This window comes from Asparagus officinalis, chromosome 5, assembly GCF_001876935.1.
Source record: "Asparagus officinalis chromosome 5, Aspof.V1, whole genome shotgun sequence".
Lineage (NCBI taxonomy): Eukaryota > Viridiplantae > Streptophyta > Magnoliopsida > Asparagales > Asparagaceae > Asparagus > Asparagus officinalis.
The window spans coordinates 55,225,430-55,243,039 of NC_033798.1; positions in this window are offsets into that span (position 1 = coordinate 55,225,430).

The following is a 17,610-nucleotide window of genomic DNA, read 5'->3' on the forward strand; positions in this document are numbered from 1 at the left end:
GAAGGGGGAGGGAGGGGGATTTTTTTCGGGCGCGGGCAGCCCAAAATATTTGGGCGCCCGCGCCCAAAAATTTTCCCTCAAGAATTCTTTAGCGACGGAAATTTCGTCGCTAAAGAACTTTTTAGCGACAGAATATTCGTCGCTAAAAAATCCGTTGCGAAGGGGGAGGGAGGGGGATTTTTTTCGGGCGCGGGCAGCCCAAAATATTTGGGCGCCCGCGCCCAAAAATTTTCCCTCAAGAATTCTTTAGCGACGGAAATTTCGTCGCTAAAGAACTTTTTAGCGACAGAATATTCGTCGCTAAAAAATCCGTTGCTAATTATTTTAGCGACGGATAATTTTCGTCGCTAAAATAAGATTTTCCGTCGGTAAAAATTATTTACCAACGGAATAATAGCGACGGAAATTTCCGTCGCTATAACTAGGGTTATAGCGACGGATATTTCCGTCGCTATTATTCCGTAGTTAAAATGCCATTTTCTACTAGTGTATCCTAAGTTCAAAGAAAACAAGAAGAAAGTTTTTAAACAATTTTACAGGGGTTTTAAGTTTGGTTTTAGTTTGTTTCAAGAGTTTAGTTTGTGAAGAAGTTTTCACAAGAGAAAAGAGGAGATCATCCTTTGGTGTTTGAGCTTCAACTCATCTCTCTCTCACTCTAGTCATTTATTGGAGAAGTTTTCTAAACTCAATCTAGCTATTTTATATGTTTGATTTTCATTTCCATAAGCTAGAATCTATATTGAGTTTAGTTTGATTTTGTTTTATTAAATCTCATTGTTACAAACACCCACTTGAGCTTTTAGTATTTTCATACATAGTATATTTGGAGCTGTGAGAGACTGTAACATTGTGTTGTGCTTATTTGATGGCTTACCTTGTTTAGAGAATAATTATTTGATTTGTGAGTTTTTTATTATGAGGTTTACTTTGTATTATACTAGTACACCAAGAGGAGTGTGTGGTGAGAGACGGGGTCATCTCAAGAGAAGTGGGGTAGGTGGTAATGCCTAAAAAGAGGTTGTAATTCCTAACACTTGAGGGAGACAAGCGCTAGAGACCAACACTTGAGGTGGTAGTTAGTGTAGTTACATTGTGATTATGAACGTTGATGGGTGACCGTTGAAAACCGATATTGTGTGGTGTAAATGTTATTCGGGTGAGCGTAGAAAACCCGATTGTGATAGTAGAGATCTCCTCGAGGTGATGAGCGGAGATGTAGGTCATGGGGACCGAACTCTGTGATCATATCGTTTGTTTGTGATTGCATTGGCGCACATATTTTTGTGTTCATATTTATATTGCCTTTGTCAATTGCTCATTATTTATTTCCCACTATCTTATTTTGTTTGTTTTAATCTTGTATTATTTGTATATCTTTGCATATATCATACTTGCTAGGATATTTGTTAATTAGTTTTTAATTGGCATAAATCGGATTAGATTAGCATAAACCCTATTCACCCCCCTTAGGGTTCTTTCCTAGTGGCATTAGGGTACTTTCATAGTAGTTCATCCAAATGGTCGTTAACGGTCTCAACAATCACGAATGTGTAACAAGTTTCGATAATAATCAAACTTGTTGCTCGGAACCACCTTAGTGAGCATATCTGTCGGATTATCCTTCATGTGGACCTTCACAATCTCTACATCGCCATCTTCAAGAACATCTCAAACGAAGTGATAACGAACATCAATGTGCTTCATCCTCGCATGAAACCTGATTCTTCGCCAAATAGATAGCACTCATACTATCATAATGAATAGTAACGGACCGCTGCGATATACCAAGTTCCTCCAAAAGTCCTTGAAGCCAAATAGCCTCCTTCACAGTATCTGTTATCGTCATATACTCTGCCTTCGTTATAGACAAAGTCACCGTAGACTGTAAGGTACATCTCCAACACATAGGCGCACGTGTCAAAGTGAACACATACCCCGTAGTAGACCGGTGCTTATCCAAATCCCCAGCATAATCCGAATCAACATAGCCAATGCACAACTGCCCACCTCTTATATCCCGCTCATAAACCAAATCAACATTGAGCGTACCTCAAATGTACCTCAAAATCTATCTCACGGCGTCCTAATTACCCACTTCTGGATAGTGCATGTATCTCGAAACCATGCTCATCGCCTGTGACAAATCTAGCCTTGTACATATCATCGCGTACATCAAGCTCCCAACCACATCCCATATGGAGTTTTCGACATCAACTCTCTATCTTCAACTGTCTTCGGTGAAAGGTCAGCTAAAATCTTCAAATGGGCTCCTAAAGGTACACTAACTGGCTTCGTATCCATGCTAATATGAAATCACTATAGAACCTTCTTCAAATAAGGCACTTGTATCAAACAAATTTTGCCATTCTCTCTATCTCTGTCGATCTCTATCCCTAAAATGTGCTTAGATTCACCTAAATCTTTCATCTCAAACTCCTTTGAAAGTTGTGCCTTCAACTCATCTATAGAAGACCTGGAAATGGAGGCAACCAACATGTCATCAACATAGAGAAACAAATACACAGAAGGATCAAACTGGCTCCGAATGTACGAATGACCAAGCATAAAATCATTGAATCGCCTATACCACTGTCGAGGAGACTACTTCAAACCGTATAGTGATTTATTCAACCTGCAAACCTGTCACGCCCCGCTTCCCAAAATACCCGGGAATCGGAATGTGAACAAGCCCGTGACGTATTAGGTTGAGAAGAAATATACACTATCTTTTTTTGTTCTTTTCTTTTTCTTTTCTTCTTCTTTTCTTCTCAATCCAATACGCTAAGCGTCTAGAAATAAATACAATGCGAAGTCACAGGTCCCCGATCGTAATCAGTAAGAATATAATAGATGTAGGCGTATAAAACTGCTTATAGGTTCCTTAACATAGCTCGGCACGGTGATTCAATAAACCAACGAACCATCAGGCGACATATTCAAACACGAGTGTCAGTCCACAACGCCGAAGCCAAGTGACATGCAACGAAGCGGATTAACGACGCGACGAGACTAACGAATCGCACGCGAGCAACGGAATGCATCCATTCGCGTGCGGAATCAAGCCAACGGTTCAGGGAGTCAACGAGTCATTCAACCATAGAACGGATTCGAACTCAAATGACGAGGCGGATTTACTGCCAAATCAGGATCCGGACTTCCAAATCAGAGTCCAGATCAATAATAAAACTCAGATAAACGGCGAAACCGGAGAAACGGACAACACGGCACACACCTGGAAGGCTCGGCAAAAGCCAAGTCACCAGGGTAGCTCGGCAACCGAGCCACCTCTACCCGGGAAGGCTCGGCAAAAGCCAAGTCACCAGGGTAGCTCGGCAACCGAGCCACCTCTAGGTGGCTCGGTGCCTCGGCCACCTTCTGGTGGCTAGGTGGTTCGGCCACTGTGCCAGGGCACAGTGAAGAGTGCGTATAAATAGGCTAGAGGTGACTCATTTGTGGAGGTTAGAATTTTTGACGGCGAAGCTCTGCTGAATTGAGATCTGAACCTTGGAGATTTGAAGCTTTGAAGACTTGCTCTTTCAGATCCGGTGCTTGGCGATCGTCCACGTCAAACAAGGCAGGAGTTCGAGAGGGATCGGATCTGAGATCTACACGACTATACTCCGGATCAAAGCTTGGCCTTTGATCCCGAGAAGGCTACTATTTCCTTGGTGAAATAGTACAAACTGGCTGTTATTTCCTTCGTGAGATAACACCCGTTATACCGTGTAGATCCGACCGGATCTAGATCGCGCGGTGGTCCATGGATTAACCCCGGCGCAGGCGAAGAACCCACAAAAGTGAGCGACCGCAAAACAGGAGCTCGTGATTCGTTCGACGAAAAAGGAAAGTTGTAATCTTTTTATTTTTTCTTTGATTTTGTTGTAACCGGATCTTATAAAAAGACCGGATCTTTTGTAATCGAAAAACAGTTACTTGAGAGAACAATGAACTCAATGAAGAAAGCTATAACTTTTCCCGCGAACAATCTGGCGACCACAGTGGGAGCCACCGATCTCGCTGCCGAGAATGTCGCGTCGCAGCCACGGATCTCAATCCCGGTCGAGGAGGAGGTCAAGTATGAATTCGACCAGCAAAAGTTCGAGGAGTATCTTTCATTCTCGTCCGGATCTACCTCCCAGCGCAAGTCCAAGAAGTTCTCCTCCAGGAGAAAAGTTCGTTGGTTTGAAGAAGTTCAGAAAGCCAACGAAGCTCTCACCCCAGCTGACGCCAAAGTTGCGTCGGGTGAAGTTCCACCGACCTCCAACCAGGTCAACCCTACTCCCGCCGATGCCCTCCACCGTTGAGGGCGTGTCAACTCTCTTGAAGAGAGCCCGGCCAGAGGCGACGTTACGCCTGGCGCGGCAACTCGCAAAGGCGATTGGAGTCCATCGACGGAGTCCGTCCAATGTGGATCTGAAGAACAGGAGAGGCAAGTATCCCTCACCACCGATGAATGGCGACTCCTCCAAGCCGCCTACGAACGAATGGGTCCGTGTCAAACAGAACGTTTCGACACTTGAGGAGCGCATTCGCAAGCGTCACGCACTAACAGCGCAAGCACGGGCTCAAATCCAGGAAGCCCAGTAGAAGGCTACAGAAGGAAGTGGCCAAGAAGCCTCCACCAACAAGATAGCCGCCAAGTCTGGAGGCCGAAGTCTGAAGTGGCGATTCTAGACTAAGGTACAATCAGTGCAGCCTTCCGAAGCAAGTTCAACCTCCAGCGAACGCAAGCTAAATCGCGAGAATTCCCATAACTACTCCCGGGAGATCATGCAGAATCATCCGAAGAAATAAGCTAATTTTGGAGTGCCTCGTCAATTTCCCAGATGAAGGAGGCAAGGCACCAGTTCAAGAGCGTTTGGGGCTCCGATGAAGAAGCCCCGAACGACTCAACATGCTGGGGGTCGCCGCCACCTTCAACATGACAAGGAGTTCAAGGCAGCTGCGCGCGCCAATTTGCGCATCGAAGTCCAGGAGCCCGCTGAGAACTCACGCCCAAAAGGGCATATCTCGAGGCGTGTGACTTTTGAAAGCCCAAAGAAGGCAGTCCGCCCTCAGAAGGAAACATTATCGTCTGATGACGATAACGTTATACCTGAGAAGTCGTGCCCACACACAATAGGTTACTCCGACTGTCAAACTGACGAGTTGTACTATCGTGATGGGAGTACGAGAAAAACCAGGAAGAGGAGTCCTCGAGGACTAGAGACCCAATGCCTCTGTTCCAAACTCATTCGGACAGTATTGTCGGAGTGCAACTGTTCCAATACAGTTCCTGAAAGAGTTTCGGTTTTCGAAAGACTTAGTACCGAAACGCCAAAACCAAGGCCGAGGCGTTTCCGACGAAGAAGAACGGTGGTTGAAGATGGAGAATTTCCGAGGGTCACCACCAATATGACCAGCAAGGGGACATCGGCACAGGATAATCTCGAGTCGATTCTGAAAGCACCCCGGCGTATAACCCGTCTGCAGTCTGGAACCATCAAACGAGCAACTTATGGTAGGATTCGGAGAAGACTACTTTTAGAAGATGAAGAATCTGATGTCGGTTCCGCGGTTGCATCATATAATACGGTATCCAGCGAGGGACAACCCCGCGAGGCACTTATGATAAGTGCGGAACAAGTGGCCAAGATGCTCGAAGAAGCCATGGCTAAACAACAAGAGAGCTTCAAGTTTGAAATGTAGATGGCCATGCAGAACATGAGAGAAATGCATGACCAACAAATCCAAGCATTGACGAACCAGCAAGGCGAGCCAAGTCGTCGTAACCAGGTTAATCTGGAAGATGAGGACACAAATGCGAATGAGACCCATAATGCCAATAATCCTCCCATCAATGCAGGGGGTGGTAACGAGAATGCTAGTGAAAACACAGGTGAAAACTTGAAGATCAAGAACCTCAAGAGCAAAATCAATATATTGATTTCCGCTCAAGAGATGAAGAAAACAGGCATTCCTTGTCCATACCCGAGAGAATAGGAATCGATCCCATATCCGGCGAAGTTCAATCTAATTAACTTCACGCTGTTTAATGGGATGGGTTCACCCACTCAGCATTTGATTTACTTCAATTCGCACCTGGGGGTTATCTCTGGTAATGAGCCTCTGATGGTACGGTCCTTCGTTGGCACTCTTCGTGGAGCCGCCTTCGATTGGTATCGTCGCCTCAAGCTGGAAGCGTGAATAGCTGGGACGACATGGAGACTAAATTCCTTGCTAATTTCTTCGACGATGACACAGAGATATCCATCGGGTCGTTGCTCGACGAGAAACAGAAAGACGGGGAATTGGTTGACACCTTCGTCAAAAGGTTCCGGAATAAGGCAATGAACTGTCGGGACCCGATCACCGAGGAGTTTATTCTCCAGACTTGCCACAACAACCTCGCATTGGACGTGTTGGAAGCAATGAGGACAGCACCGTCCAAGACATGGAAGGACTTGAAGGTCCAAGGAGAGCAAGCCGAGCGATTCCTCAGAAGGAAGAAGGCGGAAAGAGGCCAACAGGTGACGAATGCTCCGCAACAGAATTTTGTCCCACGGGGGAAAGGTAAGGCACATGCTAATGCAGTTGATGCTAATCAAACTTTCCAATTGCAACCTCAGCAATAGCCGTAGCAACAAGCACCACAACAATCTCGGGGACAATGGCAACAACGGCCTTAGAAGCAGAAATCTTCAGAGCCAAGATTTCCTAAGGTATATTCCTTCAAAGATGACGAAGTTCCCGACATCTTTAAGTACCTGTTGGAGAATAACAAAATCCAGCTGCCGGCGATTGTGGATCAAGAAGGGGCTAACAAAGTGACGGATCCAAAGTATTGCGCATACCATAGAGTGGTCCATCACCCTACCAAGTCATGCTACCACCTCAAGGACATGATCCAGGCGCTAATTGATGTAGGCGTCATAACCCCGAAGCCGTCCAAGAATGTTGGAGCAAATGCAGTGTAAATCAGCTTTGGATCGGTGCCCACAACATGGTTCAAACCAGAGCGCATCACCAAAGTAGGAATGAAGACAGTGAACGATGACCCACATGGACAGCGCCAAAAAGGACTTGTGCCACACACAGTCCCAAACGGCGAAATCCTCTGGGTTCATCCCGATCTAATTGAAGACGAACAGTGGGCGACTTCCTCGAGAAGAAAGGGCAAAGGCAAGTCCTGCAATGCTACATCCGCAATCTTCGAGGAGGATGGCGATGAAGCTCCTACTTTCCCGCTCTCCGAAGAAGAACAAGAAGTATTCGCCACTAGAAGCGGAAATGAGTATCACTACAATTATCCGCCACATAGTGAGCAGGGGGTGACTAAACGGGGACCAGCCAAAACTCTCACGGAGATGGGGGTGATTGCGAGTCCTACACCGGGCGAAGAAGCTCGAAGACAGCCGGTGAATAAACCGAAGGAGAAGAATCCCCAGGAGGTTCAGAATCCGAAGCAGTCTCGTTTCAGTCGCCCGATTGGAAGAGACAAACCGGAAAGCTCGAAGACTCCGCAAGTCTTCGATATAATGGCTCAACTAGCTAACATTCCAGCACGGATAATGCTGTATGAGTTGCTGCGGTTGGAGGCTTTGCAAGAAGCTTTAGCTAATTCAGAGGTGTTTCTGACTCAAGTCAAGCCGGTGCCTGAAGAACCGGAACCGCTGAGTCAACAGTGCAACATAGCGACTAAGAACCTTCCCTGCATTACTTTCACCAAAGAGGATATGCAGACGAAGAATTCGAACCACGATCGACCGCTATATTTCATCGGGTACATTGGCTCCAGCAAAGTCAACCGAATCCAAGTGGATCCGGGTTTTGCTGTGAGTATTATGCCGCTTCGCTTGATGCATTTCCTTGGCATTCCAGTTAGTAAGTTGGCGTCCACAGGCACTGTTATCTATGGATTCAACACTAGCGGGTCAAGACCCTTGGGTAAGATCCGGGTAAAGTGTCAAATGGGAGATTTGAGGACAGAAGTCACATGTTATGTGATCGATGCCGAAACTTCATATAACTTACTATTGGGTCGGCCTTGGATCCATAGTAACGTTATAATCCCCTCCACTCTCCATTAGTGTATGAAATATGTCGACACTGATAATAAGGTTAGGACGGTGGTTGCGGATAAGCAACCATTCAAAGGGTATGAGAATTATTTTACTGATTCTCTCCTTTATGGTAACGAATCCGATACTGAATCATCGACCCATGGCACGGACAGCGGAGAAGAAGCTGATACCGAAGCCAGATTTGATTATAATGGAGGTTATGTTTTAAACGACATTGTACCCTTGGTAATCAACCTTGACGATGAACAATCGTCAGAGGGCAGTTGTAACTGGCAACTTGCCAATAATGAAATAAATAACGATTTAGAGTACTCCCTGTCTCTTGATGATGTGATAAAAGAGTTGTATGATAATCCTGATTTGTATATGCCGCTTCGATCGTCCTATGTAATAAAGGAACACCTCCAGCATTCTTTCGGAACAACCCTGGCCATCCCGAACAAAATAAGAGGCGCAAAAGAAGTGATTTACGGTAAAGGAAAAATCTCTCCATTACCAGATCATTTCTTAAGGGAAGATGAGGATGATGACAAACCTGGTCGGCATTTATCTAAGTATAGTCCGGAAGCGCGCAAGCTCATGGAAAAACAGGGATATGATTTCACACTCGGAGAAGGTCTATACTTCGATCGAGGTCCTCGTACTCCAGCCAAAGCGGCATATGTACCAAAAGGAAAACCCGATGACTATTATAAATACGGACGAGGGTTAGGGTATGAATCTTCTTCAGAAGACGAATGTTGTTGGTTAATCAATAACCAATCATCCGAGCAATACAAAGATGGAAATTCATCAGATGCCTTGGAATGGGAATCCGATACAAGTCTGGGGGAAGCTTTCAAAGCCCTAATGGCGAACATGGCTACAGCTGATCCGTCCACAATGGAAGACGATGATCAAATGCCAACATGGGAAGACCCGTGGGTTCATCACCTGAACATGCAGTATGGTGATAGGTTCGAACAGAGGGAACCCCCCACTGAAGATAAAATAGTCCAAGTTAACATGGGTGACGAGGCCAACCCAAAGCCTATATTCATCAGCGATAGTCTTCCCTCAAATGAGAAGGAGGAGTTAATTGCTCTCATCAGGGAGTATATTGACGTCTTCGCTTGGAACTATGAAGATATGCCAGGGCTCGACCCCAATGTGGCAATGCACCGCCTCGATATCAAGTCGGATGCCAAACCTGTCAAACAACAGCAAAGACGGTTTCGTCCGCAGATCATGGAAGCTATTGAGGCAGAGGTTAAGAAGTTGATCGAATCAGGATTTATCCGAGAGGAGCAACATCCAGACTGGTTAGCCAATATTGTTCCAGTCATGAAGAAGAACGGTAAAATCAGGATTTGCATCGACTTCAGGGACCTGAATACGGCATGTCCAAAAGACGACTTTCCTCTCCCTATCACAGATGTCATTATCGACAATACGTGCGGGTTTGAGAGAATGTCTTTTATGGATGGTTTTTCAGGATATAACCAAATCAAGATGCACCCAGATGACGAGAAGCATACAGCGTTCAGAACGCCCCTTGGTGTCTTTTGCTACACGGTGATGCCTTTCGGTCTAAAGAATGCAGGCGCCACGTACCAGCTAGCAATGACTAAGATTTTCCAAGAACATCTCAGGAAAACAGTCGAATGCTACGTTGATGATTTGGTTGTAAAAAGCCGCAACAAAGATGATCACATCAAGGACTTGAAGACGATGTTCGATCTCATGCGGAGTCATCAATTGAAGATGAACCCCACTAAATCCTTCCTTGGAATGTCCAGCGGAAAATTCCTTGGATTCGTTGTCACCACTAAAGGTATACATATCGATCCTGACAACGTGAAGGCGATACATGAACTGCAACCCCCTAGAAATCTGAGAGAGCTCAGAGGACTGCAAGGGCGTTTAGCTTACATCCGGCGGTTCATCTCAAATCTTTCTGGGAAGTGCCAACCATTCTCTAAACTGAACAAGAAAGGGGTGTCATTTATTTGGGATGACGCCTGCCAAAAAGCATTCGAAGATATCAAAACATATCTGACGAATCCTCCTGTTCTCGTTGCACCAAAATCAGGTAAACCGTTCTTGATTTACCTTAAGGCGATGAACCACTCGGTAAGTGCTTTACTAGCACAAGACGATGATAATGGTCATGAACAGGTAGTCTATTACCTAAGTCGGACCTTGATAGGCGCCGAGTCTCGATATCCGATGATTGAGAAAGAATGCCTCGCATTGGTATTCGCAATGCAAAAGATGCGGTATTACTTGGTTGGACAAACGATTTATGTCATTTCCAATGTTAATCCAGTACGGGTATTTATGACGCAACCGGCCTCTATGAATTGGCGGTTAGCGAAATGGGCCCTTCTCTTGTCCCAATATGATTTGCACTTCAAACAACAGAAGTCGATCAAAGGACAAGCGATTTGCGATCTTTTGGCGGCAAACCCGACCACAGATACGGCAGAAGTATATGATGACTTGCCGGATGAAACCCACGAGGTTAACACTACGTCGCACCAACAAGTATGGCAATTATACTTTGATGGTGCATCGAGAGCAGTTAATAGGGCAATAACCCCCGGATGTTCTATAGTCTCCTCCGGAGTTGGAGTTGTCTTAATTTTCCCGGGAAAGCATGTGATGCCTCGGGCTTATTCACTGATTAGTCCGTGTTCCAATAACGTAGCCGAGTACAACACGCTTCTCATTGGACTCAGTTTTGCCAAGGAGCTGGGGGTCGAATATCTCGAAGCTTTTGGGGATTCTCAATTGATAGTCAACCAAGTCCGTGGAGAGTATGAAGTCAGGAACCAAGACCTGATCCCGTACCACCAGGAGGCCATCAAAATGGTAGATTCTTTCAAAGAATTCTTTATTGAATACATCCCTCGTCTCCAGAACGCTTATGCGGATGCACTGGCAGCACTAGCAGTATCACTTGCGCAGCCTCCCGAAACTGAGCTGTTAGTCACAGTAAGGATGCATCAGCTCTACATACTCATATACGATATGGATATTAAAGAGGAAGATGACAGAAACATAAACGCCAAGGAGGTGAATTCAACTCAAATTAGGTCTGAGTCCCGAGATTGGCGCTTTACTATCATTGACTACGTCCAATATGGTATTTTGCCAGAGGATGTAAAAGAAAGGGAGTCAATCCGCCGAAGAGCACCAAGATTCTTCTATAATACCGAGACCCATACATTATATCGTAGAGGGTACGATGGTTTGTTACTCCGATGCCTTTCGAACAAAGAAGAAGAAGAAGTTCTTAAGGAAGCACACGAACCAATTGAAGGTTGGGGCAATCATATCCAAAGCATTCCAGACTCTTCTATAAAAGAACGAGGATGAAATACTTTGGAGGGGGTATTTGTAGGCGTATAAAACTTCTTATAGGTTCCTTAACATAGCTCGGCACGGTGATTCAACAAACCAACGAACCATCGGGTGACATATCCAAACACGAACGTCAGTCCACAACGCCGAAGCCAAGTGACACGCAACGAAGAGGATTAACGAGGCGACGAGGATAACGAATCGCACGCAAGCAACGGAATGCATCCATTCGCGTGCGGAATCAAGCCAACGGTTCGGGGAGTCAACGAGTCATCCAACCATAGAACGGATTCGAACTCAAACGACGAGGCGGATTTACTGCCAAATCAGGATCCGGACTTCCAAATCAGAGTCCAGATCAACAATAAAACTTAGATAAACCATAAAACCGGACAACGGACAACACGGCACAACACCTGGAGGACTCGGCCAAAACCGAGCCACCTCTAGGTGGCTCGTCGTGGCGAGCCACCACATGGTGGCTCGGTGAGCCACCACCTGGTGGCTCGGCGGCCGAGCCACCACCTGGTGGTTCGGCCAAAACCGAGCCACCAGGAGTGGCTCGGTGCCTCGGCCACCTTCTGGGGGCTAGGTGGTTCGGCCACTGTGCCAGGGCACAGTGAAGATGTGCCTATAAATAGGCTAGAGGTGACTCATTTTGTGGAGGTTTGGAATTTTGACGGCGAAGCTCTGCTGAATTGAGGTCTGAACCTTGGATGATTTGAAAGCTTTGAAGACTTGCTCTTCAGATGCGGCTGCCTCGCGCATCGTCCCGTCAACAAAGTCAGTGAGTTCGAGAGGGATCGGATCTGAGATCTACGCGGTTATCCTCCGGATCAAAGCTTGGCCTTTGATCCCGAGAAGGCTACTATTTCCTTGGTGAAATAGTACCCCCCGGCTGTTATTTCCTTCGTGAGATAACACCCGTTATACCGTGTAGATCCGACCGGATCTAGATCGCGCGGTGGTCCACGGATTAACCCCGGCGCAGGCGAAGAACCCACAAAAGCGAGCGACCGCAAAACAGGAGCTCATGATTCGTTCGACGAAAAAGGAAAGTTGTAATCTTTTTATTTTTTTCTTTGATTTTGTTGTAACCGGATCTTATAAAAAGACCGGATCTTTTGTAATCGAAAAACAGTTACTTGAGAGAACAATGAATTCAATGAAGAAAGCTACAATTTTTCGTAATCGAAAAACAGTTACTTGAGAGAACAATGAATTCAATGAAGAAAGCTACAATTTTTCCCGCGAACAATAGATAAACTCAGAATAAAGAAATATCATATCACAAATGGGATAACATCCGAGACATAATATTCGGGTTAACATGCCCTTATACATATCTCAATGATGCGACATAAACATGTACCAAGAAATGTTGCAAGTGCACAACCGTGTCAAGTTATAGTATAAAGATATCGATCCCACGAAGAAGGTGTTTTGTAGGAGAAAATATAAAATCGGTTCTTATGTTGTGTGCGTGACAAATTGGAGTGATGAGTGAATGTGATTGTGAAGAGATTGAGAGAGTGAAGATGGTGTGTAAATAGGTGCAAAATGTAAGTGAGAGTGGATGTGACAAAGAATGAATGTGATCAATAAGGCAAGAAGGAAAAATCAAGAAACAAATAAAAAATTAAGAATGAAAAATAAAATTCAAGAATAAAAGAAAATGTAAGAAATTAAAGATGGTGGATTCAATTATAGATATGGGTAATCTAAAATTGAACCCACTTCTTAGAAAAGGGTGATTTCCTAGAGGGTTCTAGCCTAAAGGCGAATCAAACAAAATAAAAATAAACAAAAAGAAAAACTAAAGCCAAGAGGGTTCTAGCCTCAAGGTGAATAGTATAAGAAATTAAAATCTAACTACAAAATAAATTACAAAATCTAAACTACAAAATAAATTGTAAGAATTAAATGCAAGAAAATAAATCTACTCTATAAGCATAAAATAAATCTAAGGCAAGAGGGTTCTAGCCTCTTGGCTATTTAACAAGAAAATAAAATCTAACTATAAGCATAGAAATAAATCTAAACTAATAAGCAAGAAATAAAAGAGAAAAAGAAAAGAAATACAAACATCTAAATAATTCTTCATCTCCATCTTCATCATCCACCAAAGAGAAGAAATATTTAAAGTGGTGAAAAAATTATTATTATTAATTGTAACAAAAAGTTATAAATTTAGAAGGTCTTCTCAATTAAGAGTAGCCCTCCTCTCCAAAAGAAGTTACAAAAATTTTCACACCTCTAACCCCTCACTCTCTTTCCCTTTTTATAGGTAAGACATCAATGAATAGAGCCTTAAATGAATCCTTATCAACAAACCATCAAAAATTAGCCAATTAATCTGTAACTGAATCGTAGCCATCGATACCAGCATCGATGCTGGCATCGATGCCGGTATCGATGCCTGCATCGATGCTGGCATCGATGTCCAATGAAAAATCTGCCTTCACAGATGGCTTTGTCTTATCCAGATAGGCGATTTTCATATATTATATGTTAAATTCTGCCTTCCGGATTGAGAGATATCATCATTTCTTTGCGGCCAATCATCTTGAATATATTTTGTTTTCATATTTGATTTTTTTTATTTTCTCCGGCTTCTACAAGCTACTCGGCTTGATTCTGGGCTTGGAATTATTGGCTCTTGCTTGTGTTCTTCATTTAATTCATGAGCTTTTGTTGAGAGATGAGATTTTTGGGCTTTATTCTTCATTAACCTGCAATTAAAGATAAAAACAATTATTAATGATATATTTATTCATTAAAAATAGATAATGAGGGTATAAAATTATAATAAAATATGATTATCACTGAACAAATGAATACTGAAGGAATATGAAATACATTGATCAACAGAAATAGAAGGGAAAAGACTACAAAAACAACTAGGATCATCAAATAAGACGAGATGCTGAACTTTAGCCTATTCTTCAACTCTATCTGCAAGGCACTCCTGCTGAGAATCCTCTGGCTCTTGCTGAACCTGTTCTTCCCCTAAGTCTGACGTACACTAGAGAAAACAGGTGTACGTCAACGTGGCACACGGCAAGATCCCATAAAGCAAATAGAACAACGAAAACCAAAACAGAAAACGATATGATAACAAAATTGACAAAAGCACATGCATCTAGAAATCTACCAAAATCAACATGCAAATTCACTACTAAAACATGATAATCATAAGAATCCATAAATCAATCAGGTACGAAGTCATGCAGCTAGTGATCAGAATAATCATCCAAGTGACAAGGTCATACAATTAGATATAATTAATACTTAAAAATCTACAACTCGAGACATAGTACGTCGAGCGAAATAATCCAAACAAGGAAACCCTCATGTATATACCATATGTCTCGAATTGTAAATAATTAAATATTAATGCAGGCTATCTAAAAATCACAACAGATAGCTGATCCCCATCAAACACCGATGATGGAAGTTACAATCTGACGACTTTCACATATCAAAGAGCTAAAGCAAAGATTACAAAACGACGATCTTTGTAACGCTCTGAGAGAAAGAGATTACAAATCGACGATCTCTTCAATCGAAGACGCAAGACTCATCCCTGCATCACAGAGGTGAAGCACAAGTGGTCTCATTCCAGAGTCAAAGCGCTGCCAAATGCAGCTTCCAACCGCTGCCCAACGCTGCTTCCAACCGCTGCCCAACACAGCTTCCAACCGCTGCCAACGCAGCTTCCAACCGCTACCCAACGCAGCTTTCAACCGCTGCCCAACACAGCTTCCAACCGCTGCCTAACGCAGCTTCCAACCAACGCAGCTTCCAACCGCTGCCCAACGTAGCTTCCAACCGCTGCCAACGCAGCTTCCAACCGCTACCCAACGCAGCTTCCAACCGCTACCCAACGCAGCTTCCAACCGCTACCCAACGCAGCTTCCAACCGCTACCCAACGCAGCTTCCAACCGCTACCCAACGCAGCTTCCAACCGCTTACCAACGCAGCTTCCAACCGCTACCCAACGCAGCTTCCAACCGCTACCCAACGCAGCTTCCAACCGCTGCCAAACGTAACTTCCAACAGGATGCCAACGCAGCTTCCAGTTGCTGCGTCAGAGCCTCCAAACACTGCATTCGAGCTTCCAGACATTGCGGTTGAATGCAGAATTCACGCCAGAACGTGGATTTTGCGTTTGACTCGTTCAAACACGAGCTGAACGGTTTCAAAACTGTTTCCCACGATCTGAGGGGATCACAACTCCACTCAGGAGTGATTTAAGGGGCGGTTACATCCCATTAGCCCCACTTAGGAGCGAATTAAGGGGGCGGTTACACCTCTTAATCCCTTATAAATAATTGAAAATCAATTCAGTTCAGGGGTTCGGTCGGTTGGAAATTCTTGGCAGCAACAGAAGAGATCCTTGGGCAGGCTTTTGAGGAGATTGACGTCATCCCTCAGCAACATTTGGCAACAGGAGCTTTCTTCATCCTTGGCTTATAGACCGATTTTGGTTAAATCAACTCTTTCATAGGGTTTCAAACTCGTTCAGAGTTCTCCATAACGTCAAATCGTGAGGAGAAGATCATGTTCCAGTGAAACAAGACGTCGGATCGTCAACGAGAAGCAAACTCGACGCGAGCATTCAAGGGAGGCATCTCATCGTCACCGTGAAAAACCCAGATTTAAACAAAGGGGAGAATCAAATTCATTCTCCTCTCTTTTGTAATCGTAATCCAAATTATAATTGATTTTGAGAGAATACAAGTCAATTTTCTTTCATTTCTTTAACTGCAAATTTTCCACAAACAATTAATCACAATCTATGTATGAAAAGAAACATCACTGGCCTACATCGCACAAGAATCTAATATCATCTAAATAGCGAGGTCATGTAACTAGCCATCCTATGTCATCTCCCTGGTCCACGTCTCACTAGAGTCAAAGTTCACATTATCGGATATCAGGTTAACAACCACATCTCACTAGTACCTCAGACTCGCCCTAGTGCGAAATGATTCACTGGTACGTGCCTGGAAATAATCAATAATCACAATATCACCGCTCCTCAGACCCACCCGAGTGCGAAACGATTCACTGGTGCGAGCCTAGAAATAAACAATAAACATATTTGATCACTGCTCCTCAGACCCACTCCAGGGCGAAACGATTCACTGTTGCGAGCCTGGAAATAAACAATAAACACATTCGATCACTGCTCCTCAGACTCACCCCAGTGCGAAACGATTCACTGGTGCGAGCCTGGAAATAAACAACATCCCATCCCAACTCTTCTTGTTTTCTAAGTCAACAATACACAGGTATCATGGTCTTGTACACGACACGCTAGGCAACTAAGGACATGAACTACTAACGGTTCTCAACAAAACAAGAAATAATAAATAAATACAACTAATCTTATGCAAATCATATGATGAACATGACTATATAAGCTAGCGATGAAATCAGGTGTGCATATATGACATGAGTGAGTATAAATAACAATGTCAACATGTCGGTGTCAATGTACATGAAACGTCATGTTCTTCAACTATCAATCACACAGTCATAATACAAAAATAATCTTTTTCCAAAATAACTTATTTAAAAACATTTCTCATTATAAAATAATTTTGTTCCACAACATAAATTCTAAAAAAGTTATAAATAATCTAAAATAATTCTGTTACCCAAATAAATTCTTTAATTTATTATATTTGTACTGGAAATACTATTCATCACATAACTACTATTCATTCAATATTATTCATCACACCACGCAGATAATTATATTACAAACTAATCTACACATATAATATATAATTATTGAAACGACAATGAGAAGCGGGGTCTTGCCTCAGGGTTCGTCGAATGAATCGACGTTGACGGGGATCTCGACTATGTAGCGGATGGCGGTTCATATCTGAGAGGCGACATGACTAAGCACGAGGAGGGGCAGCGACGAGGTGGGTGCGTGGCCCGGAGGACTGGAGGTCGTTGCTGCAGGGGGGTCGAACAGCGGGGGTGTGGAGCTCGAAGATAGCGCAGGGTGGTGCCTGGTTGCAACGTGGTGGTCGGAGCCGCAGCGGGGTTGGGTGAACTCGGAGGGCACGGCGGCTGGTCGGGTTTAGTCGGCCGACGAGGTGGAGGCGGCGGAGATCGGGTCGCAGCGAGAGAGAAAGGAGGGCGGTCGGCGGCAGGACGGATTTAAGAAATCTCTCTTTT